This window comes from Adiantum capillus-veneris, chromosome 12 (genome assembly GCF_014529385.1).
Source record: "Adiantum capillus-veneris isolate H3 chromosome 12, ASM1452938v2, whole genome shotgun sequence".
NCBI classification, from domain to species: Eukaryota; Viridiplantae; Streptophyta; class Polypodiopsida; order Polypodiales; family Pteridaceae; genus Adiantum; species Adiantum capillus-veneris.
In genome coordinates, this window is record NC_140942.1 from 51,650,510 (window position 1) to 51,675,286 (window position 24,777).

The window sequence follows — 24,777 nt, forward strand, 5'->3', positions numbered from 1 at the left end:
CTCCTCTTGTGTATCTAATTGTTCCACAATGAATGGGTTCTTTGAAAACTTTTTGTGGCTTCCACTTCTCATCTAAATTTTCTTTTATTTTCCTTTCCATTTCAAAGGCTTGGCTTTCTCTCTATAGTCAAGATGCTCTTTGTGAAGCTTCTTTTGGCTAAGTAGTTACTTTATTTTCTCTATTAGAGGAGCCTTCTCTTTTGGTTGAGTTTGAGTCTGGCTCTCCATAGTCACTGACCAATAGATAGTCTAGTCCTAGTTGAAACATCCCAAGGGCACAAGATATACATGTAGTTCTCCTCACTACCTAAATGTTAAACTCTACTCTCAAGATCATCACTCTCTCGGGATCATTACTAGTAATAAGTACATTGTTAATAGGCTAAGTGTTTTGCATGGTTAGAGCTAAGGATACATCCTCAAATCTCAATTTGTGATACTCAATTTTTTAACAGCCTCTTTGTGCATCTTTGATTCATGAAATATCACTTCTGAGATGTAAATAACTCTCTGAGATTCTGGGTGCCAGAGATGATAACCGATTTCTCCCTCCACAAGATAGCCAATGAAGATGCATTTGTGTGACTTGGGGTCCGACTTATTTCTAAGATCTTTAAGAACATGCAAAAATTTAGCACACCCAAGCACATAAAATTTGTCATGATTAGACTTCCTGCATATCCATGTCTGCTATGGAATCTTGTAGCTCAATAGTGTACTAGAAGACCTATTGATTAGTTATGTTGCTATCATAACAACCTCTTTCCAAAAATCTAGAGGTAAATTTTCCATAGATAGCATGTATGGACTGACCCTCTCATGATGAATAGTCATATTCATGCATTCAAAAACTCCATTCTGAGTAGGTGTATATGTCATAGTAAATTGTCACTAAATTCCTTATTTTCTACGAAGTCCTGGAAGTCAGCGTGAAAAGCCTTCAACTGCTTCCTAATTGGTTCTTGAACATAGCTAGGAACTTCTAGAAGACACTAAAGACTTCTTTTTTCCTCTTTGTCTTTCCTCTTCAAGAGGTAGACCCACACCTTGGAAGTAGAGTCATCTATGAAAGTCAAGAAATGTAATGTCCCCCCGAGACTTATGTGGCATAGGCCCACATAGATCAATGTGAACCAAATCTTTAGAGTTCCCTAACTTTTGATGTAATGGAAAACTAGTAAGCCTACTACTACTATTTTCCGTATATTCAATTCCCACACAAACTAAAATCATGATAGCTTAAGACAAGGATATAGCCAAAATTTTGCAATTTCTTCATTCCCTTCTAACTCATATGACCAAGCTAAATATGACACAACTCAATAGAGGTATCTTGGCTACAGGGATTGAGCTCTCTTTCATAAAAGAGACATACAAGGAATATAATGAGCCAAAATTTTGGTCTTTGACCATGAACATGTTACCTCTTATGATAATCCAAGAGCCATTGCCAAACACCCAAATCTATCCAAGATCATCAATTTTCTAAAACCAAGCTCTAAGTTAGCTTTGGCACAAGGCCAACACCTTGCAACATGAACTTAACACCATTATGCATACACAACTTCACATCTCCAATGCCACATACCTCAAGCTAATGAGAATCACCCAGCTTAAGTGAACCATGTGTAGAAGCATAACTAGAGAATCACTCCTTATGAGGAAGGACATGAAAACTGATACTTGAGTGAATAATTCAATTTTTCATATAACAATCATCAAGAGCTACCAACACCTTTGGACTCAAATTAAAAGAAAAATCTAGCACAACTGAAAACAAAGACACGTTAAGAACAATGTCAATATGTGGAGACTCAATGACCTTGATCTCCTCTATCTTCAAAATAAACTTAGGAGGTGCATGACCTACGACAATGGCTTTTCCCTTCTCTCTTTGCAATGAATGACAATATTTTTTCATGGGTCCTTCCTTGTGAAAATGGTAGCATCAAATATCTTTGTGTCATGTCCACGACTCTTGAGAGATACCCCTCCCTAGGGGTCTATGCAAAAAATATGCAATTTACACTTTTATACACTTTTTAATATACATCAAAATTGCAAAAATATTTGCATAGGGGAGGAGTCCTCAGAACCCGACCAAGCATGGAGTGTAGGCCATGAGCCGAACAGAGGTACCTAGCGACTAGTGCTACCCCTGAAAGGGTTTTATGGATGAAAGCATACTCAAGAAAAATCCCTTGTCCCACCAATACGATTGCATCTCTAGGTCTGGTTGAGCTCCACCTCAAATTCTTCAATAGGAGGAACAAAGACATGTCTTCCCATACTAGTTTCGTTAACCCTTTGGCTCAATTCATTGACCTTGTTGGTTTCTCTTATCTGCTTCCAAATCTCATTGAAGCCATCTTCCCCTCTATACATTTCCAGCATGATAGGTTGAAAACCTTCAGACTCTTGGTTTGTAGTGTTCATCACTATCCCAATTCTTTTGATCAATTTCTCCGGTTCCAAAAAGCTATCTTTTTAGATTCATGTGTTGGAGAGGTTTTTGGTATTGATATTGGAATTTCTACCAACTCCTTTAGTTTTCTTGTCGTTGGCTCTAGCAAGGCTTGGGTTGTTTGGATCATCTTTTGACATGTTTCCAATCTTTATTTTTCTAGCTCTGCATAGGGGTGTGTCATCCATCTTTGTTCTTGTGTTTGAAGTATCTTAAGCCTTGATGCATAGTCAAGAGAGCATCTAGAGGTTTTTTTACTTTCTCAACTAATATAAATCCTCTTGATCTCACACAGTGATCTAGCAGTCAAATTGAACCTTTGACTTCATACTCACATTTTGCATATAGTGTGTAGCACATTCACCAAGTTTCATCTCATGTGGGCAAATAAGTTAATAAAATGGGGGAATATTGACTACGTCCTACAGAGGTCTCTACCCAATGTCTAAGTTACAACCTACTATTGTGCATAGGAGGAGATTTCCTACAATGCTTCCATGAGCCAAATACCCATTAGACGTTCTCAAAATGCCAGGTAACTTGAGGGATATCCTATTAACACAAATAGGCCACTCTCCCTAAGGTCCGTGACCCAAAACCCTACCCATAAACACTTAGTGCAAAATCACGTAGGATGTATGACAGGTTTTTTCACGTCGACGTTTCTGAAAACTAAGGTTCCTAATGTGTAGCTCTACTCAATACGAACACGTGGATATGCAGAAATGCAAAAACAGATACTGTTTTCTTATCGAATCCCTAGAAATATCTTGGGGATCAATCTCGCGAAGCCGGGCCGTACATGCGCAATGAGGATATTGGCGCGTAGCTCTCTCAGGGGGCAACACATTGCACTTATCCGTAATCGATTCTGACCACCAGTGTGTGGGTAGCGTCAAGATAAGCTCTCACTCTCTCTAGTAAATAGAATACGCTTCTCACAGACACTTCATAGAATGAACAATGGGTCCTTTCATTAAGGTTAGAATTTGGTATATATACCTTCCAAATACAAAACCTCATGTTCCAAAGTGAAATCCTACTTAGTCTAATGGAAAAAATAATATACAAAATTGGAAACCTTTGCAAGCCCCAAGTATTTACAAGTGAAATTACGGGCTTTCTTAATCAGGGAATGACTACATAGGATTTCCTTCTTTTATCATTTCGTCAGTCTAGCTCATGTCATCCTCGACATGATAGTAGAGCGGCTGCTTTAGTGGAGGATGTCGTGCATCTTCAAAATGGACTCATACCATGCATGCTAAGCCACTATGTTGGACCGAATATATCTATGTCGATGCTGAAGAAGCCGATGTAGAAGGATTCTTCAAAGGCTTGGAGATGGTATGAAGGCAGGAACATTATTCTTTGGTAGAAGGCATGTATCACCTCATGGGACGGTTGAGCAGACAGGTCATAAGTACATCTATAAGTGTCCTGGAAGAAGAATATGCTGTCTGTTGCTTGTCCACATTTGAAGACCTCAAAGACTGCCATAAGTGCTTTACATATCTTTCTAAGCATAATGCAAGAGAGGTCAGGCGAGCCAGTGAACAATTTAATGGTGCCCGTTAGGGTTTTCACCATGTATTGCTCACTCCTTCTCTCGCCTGCCTTCAAGCTTGGAAACTTCTGGTAGTTGAGCCACGTGGGGTGGCTTCTCTTCAGCAGTTCATGTTCCTTCCATGTTCGCATCCTTGGTAGAGGGCAAAAGCTGAGGTCATCTCTGATCATTTTAGGAGCCTCTACCAAATGTACTAAATACTGTGGGTATTTAGTGAGCCATGTCGTCCTCCATTTTGGTTGAGAGTCCACAATGAGCTTAACACCTTCTAGTTTGGTGATGTCTTCATGGTACAGTGGCACTATAGGCTCCTCTTTAATCCTCTTGTTGAGTGTAGCAGCCTCGTATTTTAGAAGAGGATAGGGGAGAGAGGGTTGTAGCCATTCATGTCGAACGACATTTGCATCTAATCTTTGAATGGTCATGGACTTCAATACCCTCTGCTCCCACAACATTTCTTCTTTGGCGGTGTCTTTTATGGCTGCTTCTATTGCTTTATGTAGATTGTCTTCTTCTTCTTGTGTCAGATCTTGGGTCTCTTGTAAGGGTCCGACAAGAATGTCCTCTTGTATTGTTGTGTCCACCGAATCTGACACATTCTCTATATCAGTTCCTTCCATAGCAGTCGGCCCATGACTTTGTTGAGGTTCTTCACTTGTTTGGCTCTTCAGTTCGTCCAACTGCTTCTGTAAGTCGTCTTTTGCTAATTGAGCTTGTTATGTCATAGCTACTAATAGGTCACTAAGTTTTGCATTGACTCTATCAGCTTTCTCTAGCTTTTGCCTTACCTCATCATTCTTTGTCTGCAGCGTCTTTGTGTCATCTTCTAGTCTTTTCTGAAGCCTATGGAATTCTGCTTTCAATGATTTTTTATCATCTTCTAACCTGCCTTGTATCACCATTGATCCCTCTGCTAGCATTACTCTCTAAAGCTTTTCAAGCGTCAGCTCTTTTTGAAGTTCTATCATTTGTTCTTCAAACACATCTTTATCTTGGCTAGTACTAGTTGCAGCTGCAGCTCTTACTCTGCCGGAAGACGCTCTCAACCTCTGAATTGTTTGATCTTTCACTTTGATTTGATCCTTTAGTTCGATCACCTCATCTTGGCTAGCCTCATGTGATATTTCAGCTTTTTCTTTGGCCTCTTTCAAGCTCTCAACCTGTTTTGACTCTTCCGCCAGCTGTAGGGTGAGCCCATCCCTTTCCTTTTCGGCTTCAGTCCAGAGCATTGCTGATTTTTTGGTACTCTTATTCAGAGTTCATTAGCTTCTGATTGGTTTCTCGGTTTTGACTTTCTAACTCTTGAAATTTCTTCAGTGATGCTTCTAGTTCAACTTGCAGTTGTGCTTGGCTGTGCATTTTCTCTTGACTTCGCTTTTGAAGTGTTTCAACTTCAGCTTTCACCTTTACTTCACTCAACTTCAGCCCTTCGTACTCAATCTCTTTGGCCATTGATCTGGCTCTTAATCCTTGCACTCTCTGCATCACTTCTTTCCAATCTTCGGCTTGTGGTTGGAAATCCATTATATGTGTTGCAATCTAATTTAGCTCCACCAGACGAGGGCTCAACGTGTATTCTTCTAGTTTAGGGGTTGAAAATTGAAAAGCTGTATGAGCTGCCTCTTCTCGGGTGTATCCAGCAGCTAGTAGATCCATGAATATTCCATAGTTTTTTGCTTCCGGATCTTGCTTCTCAGGCTTTGGTTCAAACTCTTCTTTCTGCTCTTTCTCTTTGTCTTCTTCTTTCTTGGAGTCTTGCGGCTTCTCAGATTTAATCAACTCCTCAGTCTGAAGAGGTTGAGGAGGACAAGGAAGAAGTGGTGATGGTGGAGGACAGGACTTGCGGCTTGATGGTGAGGTTGATTGCTTCTTTCTGAAGTCCCAATCAGCCTTTGTTTTCCTCTCTCGCTCTTCACTTTCCTGCTCTTCTAACAGCTACCGCCTCACATCATCAACTACTTCTTTGATAAAAGGTATAATTGGAATATTCTCAGCCGTCGTATCTATGATCTCGAAATTCTTTATATAATCTTCAAAGAGATCCCTATTAGTCCTTTGAGAATATCCAAACATGGCCTCAAGTGAGGGATTCCATAATTCGCTTAGATCTCCTTTAAGCATTCTTTCAGTTCTAAAACTCTCCATCAGCCTCTCTAGCCAAGCGGCCTTCTGGGATTTAGTCTCTTTTGCTGGCATCTGAATGGTAGATTTCTTTCCTTTCTTTGGCTGAGGTGGCTCTTCTTCTACTGTCTCCAACCTTCTTTTCAGTTTGGTGGTCACCCTGGGAGCTGTAGGTTGCTCCTCTTCCTTGTCTTCTGTCAGCCTCAACCACTCATTTTGTGATGGAGGAAGAGGCCACTGGCCTTTAGCATTTAGAGCTTCATATATTACCTTGGTGAGCATCTCGCCTGCTGCAATATATGTAGGATTCTTGGTTCCCATCCTCACAATGTGGTACTGCAGGTATGCCACATAATCTATCTCTCCTGGGCTGCCCATGTGAATGTTGTTCCAATTGTTGCAGGTGGCACAATGTACTTTTCAGGCCTCTTGGTGCAGATATGGAAATATTGGTTGTACAGTTGGCACATGGTTGCCACCATTGGATCCGCAATATCCTTGAAGGTGTAGTTCTTCTTGGTTTCCTTGTATACCTTCACCTCTTCTCGCCTCTTGTTGATACTGTCTCCTGCATTAGAGAGGTTCAAGGCACTTGCAACCACCTCTGGCGTGATCGCAATCAATCTGTTCTTTCCTTTGCAGATTTGTCACCTTGGCTATGCCATTCTCCTTTATTGTTGTGATGAATTCCCAGACTCTCTGAATTTCAATTCCTGCTGGCAAAGCCTCAACATAATTGTGTAACTCTAATGTTTCCAAGATAGACACTATCTCTGGCCTTCTCGTGAACTCATTGAGTTCTTGTGGTATCATTGGCATCTCTATGCCATTGCCCTCTGGGTCTTTGAACATGCCTTGGTATATTCTGAGGTCGTTTTCTTCAAGTAAGTTTCTTTGTAACCAAGTGGTAGTGGGCTTTATGGTTCCTGTTGGTATTATAAATGGCTCCACCTCATCCAGGTAATCCTTGTTGGTCATTCTTTTCTTTTTTGCTGGCGACTTAGCGAGATTGCCATGGATCTTGTTGCACTCAGTATTCCAAAGTTAGTATTTTTTTTACAGATTAGCTGATAAACTGAGTTTTAACTATCCAATTGACTTGAAAATTGAAACATGAGCTCAAGAGGGACTAAGGATGTCCTGCAAGTGAAAACAATAGGATTTGTGTTGCAAAATAAGCCTAAAGACATCCTACGTGTAGGATGTCTTTTTCATTAGAATGACTTGAAACTTGACATGATCATAGCTTATGACTTGTACATCACAGCTATGTGCTTGGATTTTGATTTAGACACCAAAAAGTGCAATTGTGGACTATTTTAGGCTTTTGGTATACAAATGAGTAGGATGTCTTGTAATGATGAGCAAATGTTATCCAAATGACTTGAAACTTAATATGTAGGCTTCTTGTAGCATGTTGATCACTTCATGATGTCAAACTTTGCTCAGTAGGTCAAAAGGACCCTCGAGACATACTACGCGTAGGATGTGTTTTTGCTCAGAATTGCATGAAACTTGTCAGTGTGATAGGCATAGCATGTGGACCATCACCATGGTCTTAGAATTGATTTTGGATAAGTTTTGAGGGCGGGAAGACCATTTTTGGTGTTTTAGAGTCTGAAAATTCCATTTATGGAGCTATGAGGCCAAAAATTTGGTGGGTAGGCTTGTATGAATGTGATAAAGATGTATGAAGATCAAAAAATCTACCTAGAGGTCATTTCAAGCTTGGAGACATACTACGCGTAGGATGTCTTTTTCATGATTTTGAAGATGTGACCTCACAGTTAGCTTTGACATGTTATGAAGAGTATGTGGTTCAAGTTTCACTTGATTTGGATCATTTCTCATAGGTCTATGACCATTTCTTGCCTCTATGCTCTAACTTTGCGGTTTTTTATGCATAAGAGGTCAAACTTGGTCCAAATGGCGTGAAACTTGAGGGATAAGATGTAAATGACATGTAGAGGCTGTGTGTATGGCTGAATGATGAGTTGGGTGCCCAAAAGTGTCCTTGAGACATCCTACATGTAGGATGTCTCCTGTGTATTTTTTTGGAGCAAGTCCTACTACTATTTTCATATGACCTCCCTAAGTCCCCTTTGTGCCTTATTTCAATTAAAAAATCAAGTGGTTAGTTAGAAACTCCCTTCTTGGCTTTCAGAGCCTCAGAGGCGATTTCTGACTCTTGGAGCGCTTTTTTTCGATGAAATTTCTTGATGATGACCAACATAGCTTCATGAACCCTTGGGGAACCTTGCCATGTGGTTATTGTTGGCTTTGGCTTCACCTGAGCTTCGTTTGGCAATTTGTCACTCTGAAAGCGCCCATGATTGCGTTTGCATACCCTCAATGATTTATAGTGGTATACCACCATAGGACTTGGTTGTTGAAGGCCTTGGTATGCCGCTGGTGAAGTTTGGTGGCAAACGGACGTCTCGCTTGGCTATGAGAGCTAAGTGACGCTTTGCGTTTCTGATGTCGTTTCTGAAGCTTAGGCTTGCTTTGGGTCGCCTTATGGCTGTGTGGCCTCTGTAGCCTTGTAGAGCTCTCGAGAAGCTCCTACCCATGAGTTTTGGTATCATTTGGGCCACTTTTGCCGAATTTTCCTCTTTGTGGCCTCTTGCAGGGCTTGAGATGCCAGGGTTTTCTCCATTGCTTTCTTACCTCCTTTGGGCATCCAAGATTGGTCTCCTAGGCTAGGGTAAATTCCCTATGAAGTCTTGTTGGTATTGGGTTAGCCGTTAGGTGGCCACCTATGCTCACAGGCCTCTATCCTGCAAACCCCGTTGGAGTTCTATGCTAGTCTTGGCAACAAAACATCAAATATACACAAAGAGCATAAGGTGTTGAGCCTACCTCTCATATCTCGTAGCGTTTGGGTGCCTGTGCGCAACGTATGAGCTGCTAAAAGTCCTGTGCGCTCTAGGTGGCTATAGATCTCTCTCACAAGTGAAATAGTAGAAATGAGCTCTAAGTGGAGTGAAAAAATCTTATAATGGGGGTTCCTGAACCATTTTTCATGAAATTTGACACGTGCTCCTAAATTTTCGTGAAACATAGTCTAGATTCGAAAAGCTCCCCATTTGGACTCCGTTTGCCCAGTTTCTGAGAATTTTGACGATTCGGTCAAAATCTGGCCACAACAAACCTCCCACTTCATTCTCATAATTGCACCCACACTGTACCCTGGGTTGTCTTATAGTCACTGATCATCCCCATATTTTTTTTTTCCATTACGTTCGCCTTTCACCTGCTTTTTGTTTTTTTGAAGTTTTTTTGCCAATAATTAGTAAAATTAAGAGGAAAATAGAAAATTCAACCCGAAAAAAACCCCAAAAATCAAAATAAATAAAAAACTTCACCTTGAAACACTATGTACAATCACATGTAATTTTTATGGCCGGAGTTCTCCGTTTTATCAATATTTTGCCCAAAAAATGGCTATTTTTACATATATACACACACCTATAGGCCTCAATTTGGCGTTTGGACTCATATATCTGTAGATTAATGCTATATAAGGGCATATGTACTTAGGTTAGTCCAAAAAATTTCACAATCAAACGTAAACCCCTCAAAAATAGTCAAAACATGCCCTTTTTGCTGCTTTTTACGGTCATCGGGTTCGCATTGAGAATGCCTCCCCCCCCCCCCTCCTAATCAGAGTCCTCCCAGATGACAAGGTATCACCTCAGGGTATGTGAAGTGCATGGTTTAAAATTGTGCTAATGCACGGCCTTGTAACGTGGCCTCATGCATACTCAGTCAATGCATGGTAAAATTAATGCGGTGCGGCAGGAGGGAATAAGCAAGATGCTTATTGGCATTCGACACCGAGGTTTTCTGTTTGTTCCTAGTTTGGTTTGCAGATTTTCTTTGCAATTAAAAGTGCCGCTCGTTGTTTGATCGTCTTCTTTGTGAAAGTGGCTTGGTTTGACGCTACTGTAGATATGGCCGTTATGGTCTCCGTGGATAGGAGTGTCGTGTCCGATGTGGCCATAATCTTTTTCTCTTTTGGTTAGCTTTTATTTGGAGGCGTTTGTAGGTTTATGGCCTCTTTTTTGGTTGTTATTGCGGTTCTTTTGATCGGCACCCACATAGATCGGTTTGCCAATGTCGGATTTAGTGATTGTCTGGCTGCTTGTGTTGCTTGTACTAAAGGGAGTTCCTGTAGCATCGCTTTGGGGATCCAAATGCGTGTCTCATGTAGTTGGCAATTGAGAATTTTTTCGGTATCCAGATCTCTTTTATGACCATGTTCGATGTTTGTTTAACATTATTTTTTGGAGGTCGTCTGCTATTGCATTGTTGTTTGTAGACTCATTCACTTCCATCCTTTTGTACCCATACCTATTGTCTGGGTATTGCTGACCTTGATCTATTCATTGTCCCGTGTGGTGTCTCATTATTTGATTGAATATGGTGGGCAGTTTCCTGGTTATCCTTTATAGGTATCTTTTGTTGGTTAAGTGGCACCCATCTTTTTTGCTCTTTATCAAGTTATTGTGGCACCATTATCTGGTTCTTCTGAGTTGTCTGAGCAAAGGCTACCACCTGGTGTTCTTGTGCTTATTGAATTTTGACTGTATTTGAACTCCAATCTATCTGCTTATTATACTCTTTCTGCCATGGTTGTCCCAACAACATTGGATGTAGTGTGCTCGCATCCTCAACCACATAAAACTTGTGGGGATAAACATATTGATGTATTTGTACATGCAATATCATCCAGCCCAACATGCTTAATGAATGTGATGTACTGCTTTCCAGTGCTTGTTGAGTAGGATGGAGTTTTTCTTCAAGCTTGAGTTGTTTATATAATTTGCAAGAAATCAAATTTGCTTGAGCTCCTGATGAAGCAATGCCGTCGATTCAACTTCGTTGCTACCCACTTTGATTGCGATTATTGTATCCATTGTGTCTTCATTGAAATTCATCAATCGAGTAGCATTTATTCACAACGGTGATCCAATTTGTTGTTGTTGTCGTAGAAGCCTTCTTTTTGCAATGCGTTCTTTTGCTTCTTCTTGTGATTCTTCCCTTACCCTCTGTTTCTCCTTTGTTCGTTTTTTTTCATGATGGATTTGTTGAAGCATATCTTGTGTTGGTGGTAAATGATAACTTTTTAACCGATACCCACTAATCCAATTTGGCATTTCTTCACCTTCCAATGTCGCAAGTTTGACGGCTCCGCTTTGTGATAAGTCACTAATCACAAAAGGTCCCATACCTCGCTTTTTAAGTTTTTTGGCATGTTGATTCAAAGTGTAAACAAGTACATAATCACCTATTTTAAAATATTTTGTGTGCACATGCTTGTCAAAAAACTCCTTTTGTCTTCTCTTCTGAGCATAGATCGAAGCTGCAGCTCTCATTCAAAGCTCATCTAGCATTTCAAGAACATCTATTCTTGAAGAGAGTTCATGGCCTCTCCATTCTAAGTGTTTCGCCACTCGTAGAGTTGGAATCAAAAACTCTATGGGTAATATAGAGTTTAGACCAAACACCATGTTGTAAGGTGTTGTTCCAATTGATGTTTTATAAGCGACCATGTATGCCCATAGTGTTGTAATTGTTGATCCCAGTTTGCCCTTGATTCTGATACAATTTTAATCAAAATAGTGCATAGGGTTTTATTTGTGGCCTTAGCTTGTCCATTTGCTTGTGGATGATATGGACCCGATTTTTTATGTATGACCATGAATTCCTCCAGCAGGTATTCAATGACTTCATTAAGAAAATGTGTTCCTCGATATTGAAAATTTCTATTGGTAGTCCGTATCTTACAAAGACATTCTCATACAAAAATAATCCTTGCATCTGCTTTTTGTGTCACTTTGGCTCCAGCCCATTTTGTGAGATAGTCCGTAGCCACGATGATATATTGGGTATGGGTGCGATACGCAGGGAGTGAAATAGGCCCCACAAAATCAATTCCCCATTTTGGAAATTCCCGTGCTCGCATCATTGGCCGTAGTGTAATCTCATCTCTTTTTATGGACACTTTAGTGCGCTGATATGCGTCACAACACTTTACAAATTCCTCAGCATCCATGTGCAATGTAGGACACCATGTCCCCGCGGTTAAGACAATTTTTGTTGTCTTATCACCTGAAAAATGGCCGCCACTTATTCCTCCATGTGCGTGTTCTAGAATCAGCGGGTATTCACTTTCACTTGCACAGATTCTAAGTTGATTGTCCTTTCCTCGCTTGTAGAGTTGATTTTCAATTAAATTAAAGTGTCGAGCCTCCAACCCTATAGCCCTTTGTCGTGCTTTTGTTATGTTTTCAGGAAATGTCCTTGTTGTTAAGAAATCAATGATATATTGACTCTATGCAGGTACAATGGTTACCTAAAACAATGTCGCGTGATCCACCGGTCGTTTGGCACTACATATAATACATTTGTTAACATAAGCATGTGTGTCAGCATACATAGTTGGCCAATATACTCTTAAGTGTTTCAATCTTTGGTGTGCTTTCATTGTTGAACAGTGAAATGCACAGTATTGGATGTGTGCTTCCTCAAGATAACACTCAAATTCCTCTGGATTTATACATAATCGTAGAATTTTGTCCGAGCCTAGATGGTATAGTCGTCCCGCTGTGAGAGGGATGGAGACACACAGAACGCCTCTGTAAAGACCCGCCACACACTCTTGGGAAGATACACACACACACTATGGGGCACCACTTGGCTTACACAACCCACCTGGCCGAGACAGGAAACACACCTATGGAGTGAGAGGAGAGAGACTATCCACTTGCCCACTCCACACAGAGACACACACACACACACACACACACACAAAAAAAAAACTCAACTCAAAATAGTACAATTGAGCTTGGTACAACACCAATGGGGCAAATAGCTCACACAATATGGTTAAAATATACCAGATATAATCACAAACTGGAGCAGAAGCTTCGCTTATAGGAGAAACTTACACAGAAAAAACAATAGAAAAATAGTGAGGAATTTGGCAAAATGGACAGCTCCATCGCGTCCGGAACGGCCCAAAACCCAAGTCTACAATGTCAAAGTGCTCAAATCTGACCTCGGATGAGCAGTTTACGGCCAAAACAGGCTCCAAAAACCCCAAAAACACACCTTCGGTTGTTCCTCCTCTTCTCTCCACGTTTTTTGTGGTCTTCTCTCTTTTTTTTCATTTCCCACACTTGATTTATTACTTGGCCACCCTTGGCCTTTTAGATGACCTCAAACGGACCCCGAACAGGCCAAAAACTGACCTCGCAGTGCATAGTTGTCACCTTTTTGCATCCATACGCACACCTGGCACTCGACTTTTTTCAATAATGAATCCCACCACCACGTGAAGTGACCCAAAAAATGGTCCTCATGATGACATTTTTGCATAATTATCACAAGAAAATATCCACATTGTGTGCGTACTCATCCACGTGTAAGTATTGACCCCATTCGACGTCCTGACGCCACTAGATGCCATCTGACGCACCTGCTTACCTCATGTCGCCGGCCTGCGGATAGCTTCCTCGAGAAGTTTTTACGCGCTACCAACTCCTCATTATTATAGAAAAAACACACTAGTACTGGTAATAGTGAAAATCAATGCACTATGTACATGCTGTCCTACCTGTACACATGTGGGCCCCACGTAACCACGAGGCTCTGGAAAATGGGCAATCCTTTATTCAATGCACCATGCATGTGTATGTACATATGAGCAATCCCTTGCTCCAAAAAACTCCTGAAATAATTTGCCCATCCCCTAGCTTGCTAGATCATTCATGATCAGCAGCAACAAAAAGCGATATGAGACTCGCCGCATCACATGTCTCCTCATCCCTCACACACCTTACTTGTTCTGTAGACATCTCATTTTTCTCCACCATCATAAACCTGGCATGATACAATTTAAGACGCAATCCACTTACCCTTTACTTATGTAGAATTCCATCCAGGTTAGCCAACTGATATGTACCATTTGGAAAACACTCCCCTACCTTGAAAGGGCCTTCCCACTTAATCTGAAACTTCTTTTGGAAGGTGTTGTCTAGCTCACTATTATAGCACAAAACCAAGTCATGATTCTTGATACCCTTACTTTTGACCTTTTCATTTATCTTTGCCAAAGCCTTATCCTGCATCTGCCCATAATGCTCCAATGCACTCATCCTATCTAGCTGAACCTCTTGTAACTGTAAGAGCCTCTCTTAGACGGCCCAAGAAGCTTCTCTAGAATCTTTACTGCAGGCAACTCTACTTCCACAGGCAATAGTGCTTCCTTTCCATATACCAAATGAAATGGAGTAAACCCTGTACGTGTCTTCACCGAAGTACCGTAAGGCCTTAATGCACTAGGCAATTCCAAATCCCAATTCTTTCCTTGGTGCTCTGTCACTTTAGAAAGAATTTGTACCAACTCACCATTGAACCTTTCATTTAAGCCATTACACTAAGGATAATAAGGAGTGGTATGCTGGTGCCTAATCTTCATCTTTGCACATAAAAAATCTAGCAATTTAGCTCTAAATCCTGGCCCCTTATCTGAAAGTAGCTCTAATGGAATCCCAAACTTGCAACATATTTCATCGTACACATATTTTGCCACATTCTTTGCAGTGATCTATTTTACTGCTATAGCCTCTGCCCATCTAGAGAGATAGTCCACTGCCGTCAAAATATAGCTTTTGCCCCTGCTTGTGATAGGTAGCGGGCCTATTGCATCAATCCCCCACTTTTCAGACACATCAAATGCCATAATGGTTTTTCGTAGCTCTGGCTTCAACACTCTCTTCCCAAATGCTTGACACCTATTGCAAGACCTACACCAATGGTGAACATCCTTGTGCAAACTAGGCCAGACATACCCCTCTTGCAAGATCTTATGCAAGGTGATCTTTAGAGCAAAATGTCCACCGCATGCGCCTTCATGATTCTCTTCCAACACTCTATAAAGCTCCTCCCGCCAAGGTACACGTCTCAACACGAGATCATCCCCTTTCATGTATAGGACATCACCAATCAATTTCTACGTGTATGCTCTACGCAAAAAGCCATACTTCTTAGACTTCTGAATCTCCTTTGGAATGATTCCTGTCAGCAAAAACTCCTCTTCTTGAGCCAAACTTTCCCGGCCATGATAAAGAGGTAAAGTGGTCCTCAACACAAATAGCTCCCCAATCATGCTTTGAGCTGCTTCATGTGCCTCTCCATTTAGAGCACGTTCAATGTCTCTGATGCTCCATGCTTCAAACTTTTTTAACAGGCCTTTAATCCTGAAACACATTTCCTTCAATGAGGTGTTCTTGCTCTTCCAAACTCCCAACACTTGCTTCACAACTAACAAGGCATCACCTTTTATGCTCAACCTTCTAACCCAATGCTTCAAACAAATGTGTAATCCGGCTTCCAGATTAGCATATTCAGCCTCATTGTTACTATGAGCATCTAATTTGAACCCTCTCTTGCATACTAGCTTCCCCTCTGGACCATAAAGTGCTATACCCCCTGAAGCTGCATCATGGCTCTTTCTATATGAACCATCAAAGAACAGGACATGTGCATTGCTGATCTGTGGCACTTCTTCAACTACCTTTCTCACCACCTCTTCCTTAACAATAAGGGGATTCTCCTTGTAGGTCAACAAATCAGCTAGGGTAGCCGTTGTATTGTCTTCTAGAAAAGAGAATTCAAACTCTTGCAGCTCAATTACCCATTTCTTGACCACATTTGACATGTTAGTGCCATTAATTAACTGTGGCAAAAAGGCGTAACTCGTCAAGAAAACAAAAGGTTGTGGTAGCAAGTAATGACGAAATCGTCGACAAGCAAATATTACACTGGCCATCACTAGCTCTACTTCCGAGAACTTTCTCTCTGCTACCAACTTCACTCGGCTTGCACAATACACTAGCCTCATATAATGGCTGCCCTTCCTCTTTGGCAATAGCATGGACCCAATGGCATCATCCCCTACTGATGGATTTACATAAAACACTTGCTCCCAATCAAGAGCCTGCATGGCTAACAGACCCCCTAACACCTCTTTCACCTCTTGAAACACTTCTTCACACTTGTCATCCCATTTCAATGGATCATGCTTTGCATGTTGCTGTAATGGATAAAGAAGATGCGAAGACAATGGAATAAACCGTGCCATGTACTTCACTTTGTGTATAAAGGTTGCCAATTGCTTCATACTCATAGGTGATGGAAGAAGAATAATAGACTTAACCTTATCTGGATCAGCCTCAATGCCATTTTCTGACACCATATGGCCCAATAACTTCACCCTTGGCTGTTATAGATGACATTTCTTGGGATTTAGTTGTCCTCCACATTCATCATATCGCGCCAATACCATTTGCAACTTCTCATGATGTTCAGCCCTACTGCTATAGACACAACAGTCGTCCATAAAAGCTTTAACACAACTACCAATGAATGGTTTCAATACCCAATTTGCTCTCTCTCGATAGAAAGATGGTCCATTTGTCAACCCAAATGGAAATACTGTGTAGCGATAGCAGCCCCATGGCGTAATAAAAGTTGTTTTTGTGCGGGTCTTTAAGAGCAATCTTCAATTGAAAATAGCCTGAAAAACCATCACACACACTGTACCTCTCATAACCTGCCCCTCTGAATCCAATATTTGATCAATGAATGGAAGAGGATATGGGTTCTTCTTAGTGGCTATGTTTAAGAGTTTAAAATCTATACAAATCCTCCACTTCCCATCCTTCTTAGGACTGACTACTACTGGACTCACCCATTATGTGGTCTCTACTGGAACTATGAACCGTGCCTTCAATAACTTTTCCACCTCTACCCGCAAGGCTTCCATTTGCTCTTGACCCATCCTTCTTAGCCTTTGTCTTAGCTCTATATGCATCTCTTTGCCCTTGAACCCTCTGATATCTTCATATGAAGTAATGAACGAATCAGGAAAACTAGCTAGCATGTGCAAATATATCTCCTTCTCCATAGCTGAGAGGTCTCCACTGATCATTTGTGTCATCAATTCTTGCTTCTTTGACAACTCAACCTTGGTTTGCATCAGCCCTTCAATCACTTCATAAGGCCTTTCACTTTCATCTTCAACTTCATTCCCAAATGCAACTAAATGAGACTCCTGGATTTCTTTGTCCATCAAAACAAATGCAACATCAACATCCTCATCACTGCTAGTAGTACTATCACTGTCCGCATCAGACACTGTGGAATAGTCTTCATCACTAGACTCATCCTCATCTTCATAAAGATCCTCCAATCGTTTCCTTGTATCCATATTATATAGCTTCTTGGCACCTGTCTTTCCATAGAGGCTAATTGTACCACATCGCCGATCTTGAACAGCTCCCACTGCACGTAACCATGGTCTACCCAGTATAATAGGATATGCTCCCAACCCGGCTGGCATCACATGAAAATCAACCACTGCCTTTGCATCATATGCTTCCACTTATAAGCTCTTTACAACACCCAAACATTTTATTTTCTAATGGTTTGCCAGTCTGATTCGAAAGCCTGACACCCCAGTCACTGTAAGACCCATCTTCTCAACGCATGAGTGTGTTATGACACATATTTGGGCTCCTCCATCAACATAACCTTGTCCCATATTTTTTCTTTTGTGCCACACATCTACTATTGGTCAAATGTTTTGTAGCTCATCCATTGACAACACCTTCACTGGACCTCTCTCTGGCTCTTTCTCCATTGGGTTAACCATCCTCTTCCATTGTCGCTTTAGCTTAGGCACCATCTCTATAAGCTGCCCAAAAGTAACATCTTCCTTCCTGCTTGTCAGATCCTCCTTCAAGTCATAGCTTAATTGCCCATCCCCTAGAGGAAAATCTGAAACATGAAACTTGTGACGAGCCCTTATTTTCCTATTGGCGTTGACATCCTCTCCTTCATGACTCTTTCCCTTCTTCTTACTAGGACCTGGGGCACTTCTTCCTTCCTTTTCCTCTGTGGTCCTCTTCCCAATAGGCATCACTAATGTATCCTCTAGCTTTGATGCCTTCTCCAAGGTGACTACACTTAACACTTTTGTCTTTCCCTTTTCCTCCTGGGTTAATCCACTAGTTCCTTCATCTCCCTTAATTTCGATGCCATAATCATTAGACCTAGTTATCACCTGTCTTTGCAATGGATACATGTCTCCCCCCATCCTTGGTGGCTTATCACATTGCGGGCTGATGTGGCCCAACTCTCCACAATTATAACATGTAGGCGTCTGCCTCTAGAACCTACCATTGCTTTGTCCAACACCATTCCTAGGTCTCTCTTTACCTCCTCACTGATTTTCATACCTCCCTCCACCTCTATTATTTCCCACTTGACCTAGCATGTTTAGGCTGAGATTCTTCATTAAATCTACCACTTTCCTCATGTCTTGCCTTAACCCATCATCTTGCACTCCTGTAGTGACCACTGCTGGCATAAACTGAGGAGTAACAGGAACCACTCGTTCATGATGAACCCCTCGCATGCGACCTTGTAAAGAGTCCATAGGTTGAAATTCCAACCTCATGGGCAAAGACTCCACCCCTACCTGGCTCATTTTCCTCAGCTTCCACTCTTTGTTCCTTGCTACCTCTAGTGCATCTTCATATGTCCTAGGCTTCTTTAGCTCCACTCTCCAATGTATATTCTCCCAAAGACCAGCCAAGAACCTGTCCTTCTTCATCATGTCAGGTGGGGGTACCTGTGGTGCTAAGGCCTTGCACATCCTCTCCCATGCCAATGAAAACTTATGTATGTACACATCTACTGTCTCACCTTCCTTTTGCACTAAAGCCTGTACTTCTTGCCACACTTTATCAGGATCTTCTATCTTCACAAACTCCACTTCCAATCCATGTTGTAGATTGTCCCAACTCAACCTTACGGGTGGATCAGCCACGTGCAACTCCTCTTCAAATTCTTTGGACCAAACTCGTGCATCACTCTTCAAACAAATTTGGACAAGGCGTAACATCTGCGCTGGGTCATGAATTTGGTTGCTAATGCAGGCAACCTCCATCTTTTCCAAAAAGTCTTCCACATCTTCATCACTTCTTCCATGAAACTCCAGATAAGAGAAAGCCATGGCTACCCAAATTATGATGCTTTGAGAACCCCTTTGAACACATGTGCAAGAACCCAAAACTCTTGACTACCCAATCCCCAGAAACTTCAATGGAGCTCAGTTTTACATAAGGACAAACACATGCACATCAAATGAGTTTTCATAGGTAATCGTCGGAATTACAACAGGCAAAGGACATTCCAGTATCTCCCTTAATCTTCTTGGCCCGAACATAAAGACTATGCGCTGCTGGAAAAAAATCGTCCTGGACACATGAACATTTATCTGGATTCTATGAGTTAAATGAAAAGGAGTGAATTAAGGGCCATTTTGATCATCCATTAAAATCAACCATGCAGCTCCCAAGAAAGCACACCTGTCTTATCCTCTGATTTTGCCAAAATTTCAGCAGCATAACAGCATACATGGCTCAAAAGACCAAAAGACCAGCCATCATAACTTGGAAAAATTTTGATAGAGTTTCCCCAGAAGTAGAGCAGTAAGAGCCCAAAATATAGAATGTATATGTATGCATAAACTGCCAACAATAGAACCCGAGCATCAATTAGGAATCACTAGTACATAGCCTATGGTGAGGTCATGAAAAGGGTGCTCCAGCTATCTGTATCACCGAAAGGATCTCCACATTTGAGAATCCCCCAACTCAATAAAACCTCACGCTATCGACCCTCACACGAAGGCTAATGCAAATCACGTATAGTCAAGTCTCAGAAATGGCTAGGACTGCCAAATAAAACCATATATGGCTCCACAAAGGCATACAATGGTAGTTTCCACAAGTAACGTACAATACCAACAGACAATGCGCTCAAGCAGGCGCTAAATGATGCATACCCACAACAACTGCAAGTGACTCGATTGCTAGTATATCACTGTACTCGAGCTACCTGTACCTATGTGAATCACATGTACCTGTACCTGTCCCTATAACCTGTAACCTGTAACTTGCAACCTGAAACCTGTAATCCCGAATCTCGTAGCTTGAAGCTCAAAGCAGAAGGTACTCGAAGAAGATCCTCCGTGGGGGCACCAAAATAATGTGAGTGGGATGGAAACACATAGAAAGCCTCTAAAACGACCCGACACACACTCTTGGGAAGATACACACACACACACACACTATGGGGCACCATTCCACTTACACAACCCCCCTGGCTGAGACAGGAAACACACCTATGGAGTGAGAGGAGAGAGACTATCCACTTGCCCACTCCACACAGAGACACACACACACACCCAAAAAAATCAACTCAAAATAGTACAATTGAGCTTGGGCCAACACCAATGGGGCAAATAGCTCACACAATATGGGTAAAATATGCCAGATATAATCACAAACTGGAGCAGAAGCTTCGCTCATAGGAGAAACTTACACAACAAAAACAACAAAAAAAGAGTTTCTTGCATCTTAGGTTCTTCAGGTTGATAACAGACAAGATTTGTGGCATATCCATTGGGATATTCGTAATATGCATGCATGGGTACCAAAGCCTTCTCTTCTGGTTCATTTACCATCGGTGCATACCTTATGCCGACCAGTCTTACTCCTAGTAGGGGTGGTTGTTGCCCCAATACTGGTTGTGGTCTTTCAACTCCTATAGGTCCTGGTAGGTTACCTGCTGGATACTTAGGCATCGGTGGGATTTGAGGTGATGCTACTTGAGCTAGGGGAGCATAAGGTCTCTCTCTCACATATCCCTTGTTATAATAACATTCTGTTGTCACATGGTTTGTCCATTTTTGTTCAATTGTACACCACTTAGGCTGCTTAGCCTGAGGCTTGGCATACATATTAATTTTTTTTAGCACTTCTTCCACCAGCTGCTCCTAGCTTACAGCTAATTCTCCTTTCTATGCTGACTTAGTGGACTTGCTTCCACTTTTTTGTGAGGAAGAATCGTCATCAAGATCGTTGAATTCACCCTCCTTGTAGATCGCACAATTGTCTACAAGGTAAAGAGCTTCCTTAGTTAACTCATTTAATGTTGTGCTTCTCTTTATATGTAAGTCCTTTTGGAGATTTGCATTTCTCATTCCTTGAATAAATATAAGCATAAGTCTGGACTGAGTTGGTAGTTCTTCCACATGGCAGAACTTCACATATCTCTTTAGTCGTAGGTTTGCCTTTTGCATAGATTCCCCTTCCTTCTGTTTGAATTTATGGATTTGTGAGACTGTATTATGAGCTATCCCCCTTTGTGAGAAATCCTCAATAAACTCATCAAAAAACTCCTCCATAGACTCAAAATATCTACGCTCCATAGAATCAAACCAAGTGGCTGCATCCTCTTATAGGATAAGTCCAAAACCTGCAAATTGAGTAGAAAAATCCAAAACTTCTTCAGCTCTAATTACACACACGAAGGCTGCTACATGATCTCTAGGATCTCTGTTTCCTGAGTATTTCTTGTTTACCCATTTTTGCACCTGAGAAGGTCTAATTCTACGATGGTCTACAAATCTCATCATTGGTTCTCCTTGTCCTCCTCGATATGCCTCTTCTGGCCTTCTGGAGTGGGAGGGTTCCTCTCCTAGAGGTACTCCTAAGACATAATTTTTGAAGGTTATTGCAAGAGGTCATTCATCTCTCCGAACTTGTTCTCTTTGCTCTCGTTCTATGGGTTGTCTTTCGGGCTCTGCTGACTCTTGAGTTTTCGGCCTACTCTCGCCTTGGTAATGTGAATGGAGTGGTGGTTCTTGTAAATCTCTTAGCCCTTGTGAAGCTGGATAACCACCTTTGTTTAGGTCTTGTTTGGATGTTGCATTTTGTTGAAGCCATGCCTGCAATGATGGTTGGGTTGCCTACTGGTTCTGATAGTTGAAAGTCTACTGCCGGTTAGAATGTGATGTTGCATTGTACTCTTCTGAAAATGGATTTGTAGACTTGCTAGGGGTATAGATGGACCTTGGTACTTCTTCGGGGGCATATGTTGATGTTTCTGGAACTGTTGCCTTATCTACCTCCTCTGGTAGAATTCATTTGTATTCTTACCCGTACCTGTCAACAAAAATGATATCCTTCCCCATGGCAATTTCATAAGAGAACAAGTAAATAACCTTGTCATCACTTAATTCATTTGGGTAGGGTTATTTGCATAAAAAATAAGAGACTACTCCCTCGCTCTCATGCTTGTAAATTCCCACATTCTCATTATAGGTAGAGACTCTGGTTAGTTTTTTTATCATACATAAAATGAGCTCCATGTCGATCAATTTTAGAAGGCGGCTCTTGAGTTTTTGAGACCATTTTTCCTTTTGCCACATTATCTCCATACCTGTTATAATCCTCAAGGTTCCTAACTATCAGATAGTGGTTCCCCCTTTCATCTCAAAATCTATCTCCAGCATCATAGACTTGGACCAAACTATCTCCAAATTGGACCAAACTTGACTAGGAGGTTTGTATAAGGCTATATGAGAGCCTGGTATGTCTTAAACATAATTTTGGCCTTTTAATCATGCATTAGACATCCTACATGTAGGATGTCTTTTGCATCAAAATTTAACCCAACTTGGCCCACAAATTTTCCTTGATGTGCTAATCACCCTGGTGTGTTTAGATTTGTGTTTGAATGTCAAAAGACCCCAAACTTAGCTATTTTGGTCTTTTTTCCTAATGTCTGCTTAAACCCCAATTTTCTCACCCAATTGAGATCAAACCTTTCACGTGCACTTGTAGATATGCACATGAAGACATCCTATGGTTTTGGTCTCAAAATTATGCCTTGGCACAATTTGGGTAGGATGTCTAGAAATTCCTGTCTTTTGGCCACAATCTGTCAATATATGGTCAATCTTTCACTTTCCAGGTGAAAATAGGGTAAAACCTATCTTCTAAACACTCTGATCAACTCAGATTCTGAAAATTCCTATCAGATCACCCTATAGACATCCTACGCATAGGATGTCTACTGTCTTAGAATTTAATTTTTTTCTGCCAGTGGACTTCCCTATGCTCTGTATACCTCTCAGCAATAATCACAAAAACTTTTGGCCTTCAATTTAGGTTCTGAACACAATTTACCATCTTTTATATTTCTTCGATGAGCCTAACAGCAAATATAACATGCATGAAGTGCTCCAGATCATAAATCATGATGTCCTACTTACCCTACTCCTACTCATCATGTGAGATGGTGATTTTGGTGCCTTGGTTGCTTCCTATCCTCGCACGAACTCTCAAGCTATCTTCTCACCACATCTACCACTCCAACTCCTACTCTCCACCCCACAACCTAACTCCTAGCTAACACTACCTAAGACGGACGATCCAAGCCAGCTATATGCTGCCCAAAATCCTCCTAATACCTAGAGAGTCCACCACCCTCTGATCCTATCTAAATGTAAAATAAGACTCTGGAAAGCTAGAGAATCCCTATCCTCAAGGAATAGTCGCGGTCACCTACCTAGGGTTTTCGTCCCCGGCACGGCACCAATGTTGGCGGATACGCCGCGATGGACATCAGCACAGTGAGAACTCACCTAACAAGAATTTTCAGCTAAGGATGAAGCTCGACCCAGAGGCGTGTGGAAGCAAGCATAGGGTGTCAACCTACACTTGACCGACTATTGACTACTTCCTACAGAGGTCTCTACCCAATGTCGAAGTTACAGCCTACTATTGTGAATAGGAGGAGATTTCCTACAACGCTTACATGAGCAACATACCCATAAGAAATTCTCAAAACGCTATGATTATTGAGGGATATCCTATTAACACCAATAGGCCACTCTTCCTAAGGTTCGTGACCCAAAACACTACCCATAAACACCCAGTGCAGAATCACGTATGGTGTCTGACAGGTTTTTGCAGGTCGATGTTTTTGAGAACTAAGGTGCCTAATGTGTATCTCTACTCAATACAAATGCATGGATATGCTGAAATGCGAAAATAGACACCGTTTGCTTACCGAATCCCTAGAAATAGCTCGCGGATCAATCTCGCGAAGCCAGGCCGTACACGCGCAATTTGGGTATTGGCGCGTAGCTCTCTCCGGGGGCAACACATTGTCGTGTAGCTCCGCTTCCATGAAGAGAAAAGAGCAGAGAAATGTAAGCTAAGATTCTTTGAAGCCTACACATTTAGTGAGCAGTGATCAGGGCTTGATAACAGGTCAAGTTTAATGATTAATGTATGCCAGATGCGGCTTAAAAGGGCAAACTGATGCCTTAATGATGCTAAAAAGGACTATGCTTGAAGTGAGGACAGATGGGACGTTATGATCTATAATTTTAGTGCTTGAAGTGCTCTACCGGCTTGTGTTTACGACTCATCGATTGAAGCTACGATGAAAAAGTTATAGCAGTTTGAAGTTTAAGTCGATTGCAAATCTGTACCGGATTGGGCAACTACAGCTGAGGTGACAGAATTGAAATGAATGCACGGGCCTGAAGTGCTCCCTTTGTGGAGCACATCAATATTTTCATATCAGTGATCGGAATTACCGTTGCCAAGATATTGGCCGTTAAACATTCACTGGGGGCCGGTTCCGTGCCAGTCTAGTTAGCTCGGCCGGAGTGCCATCTGGGAGTTTTTGA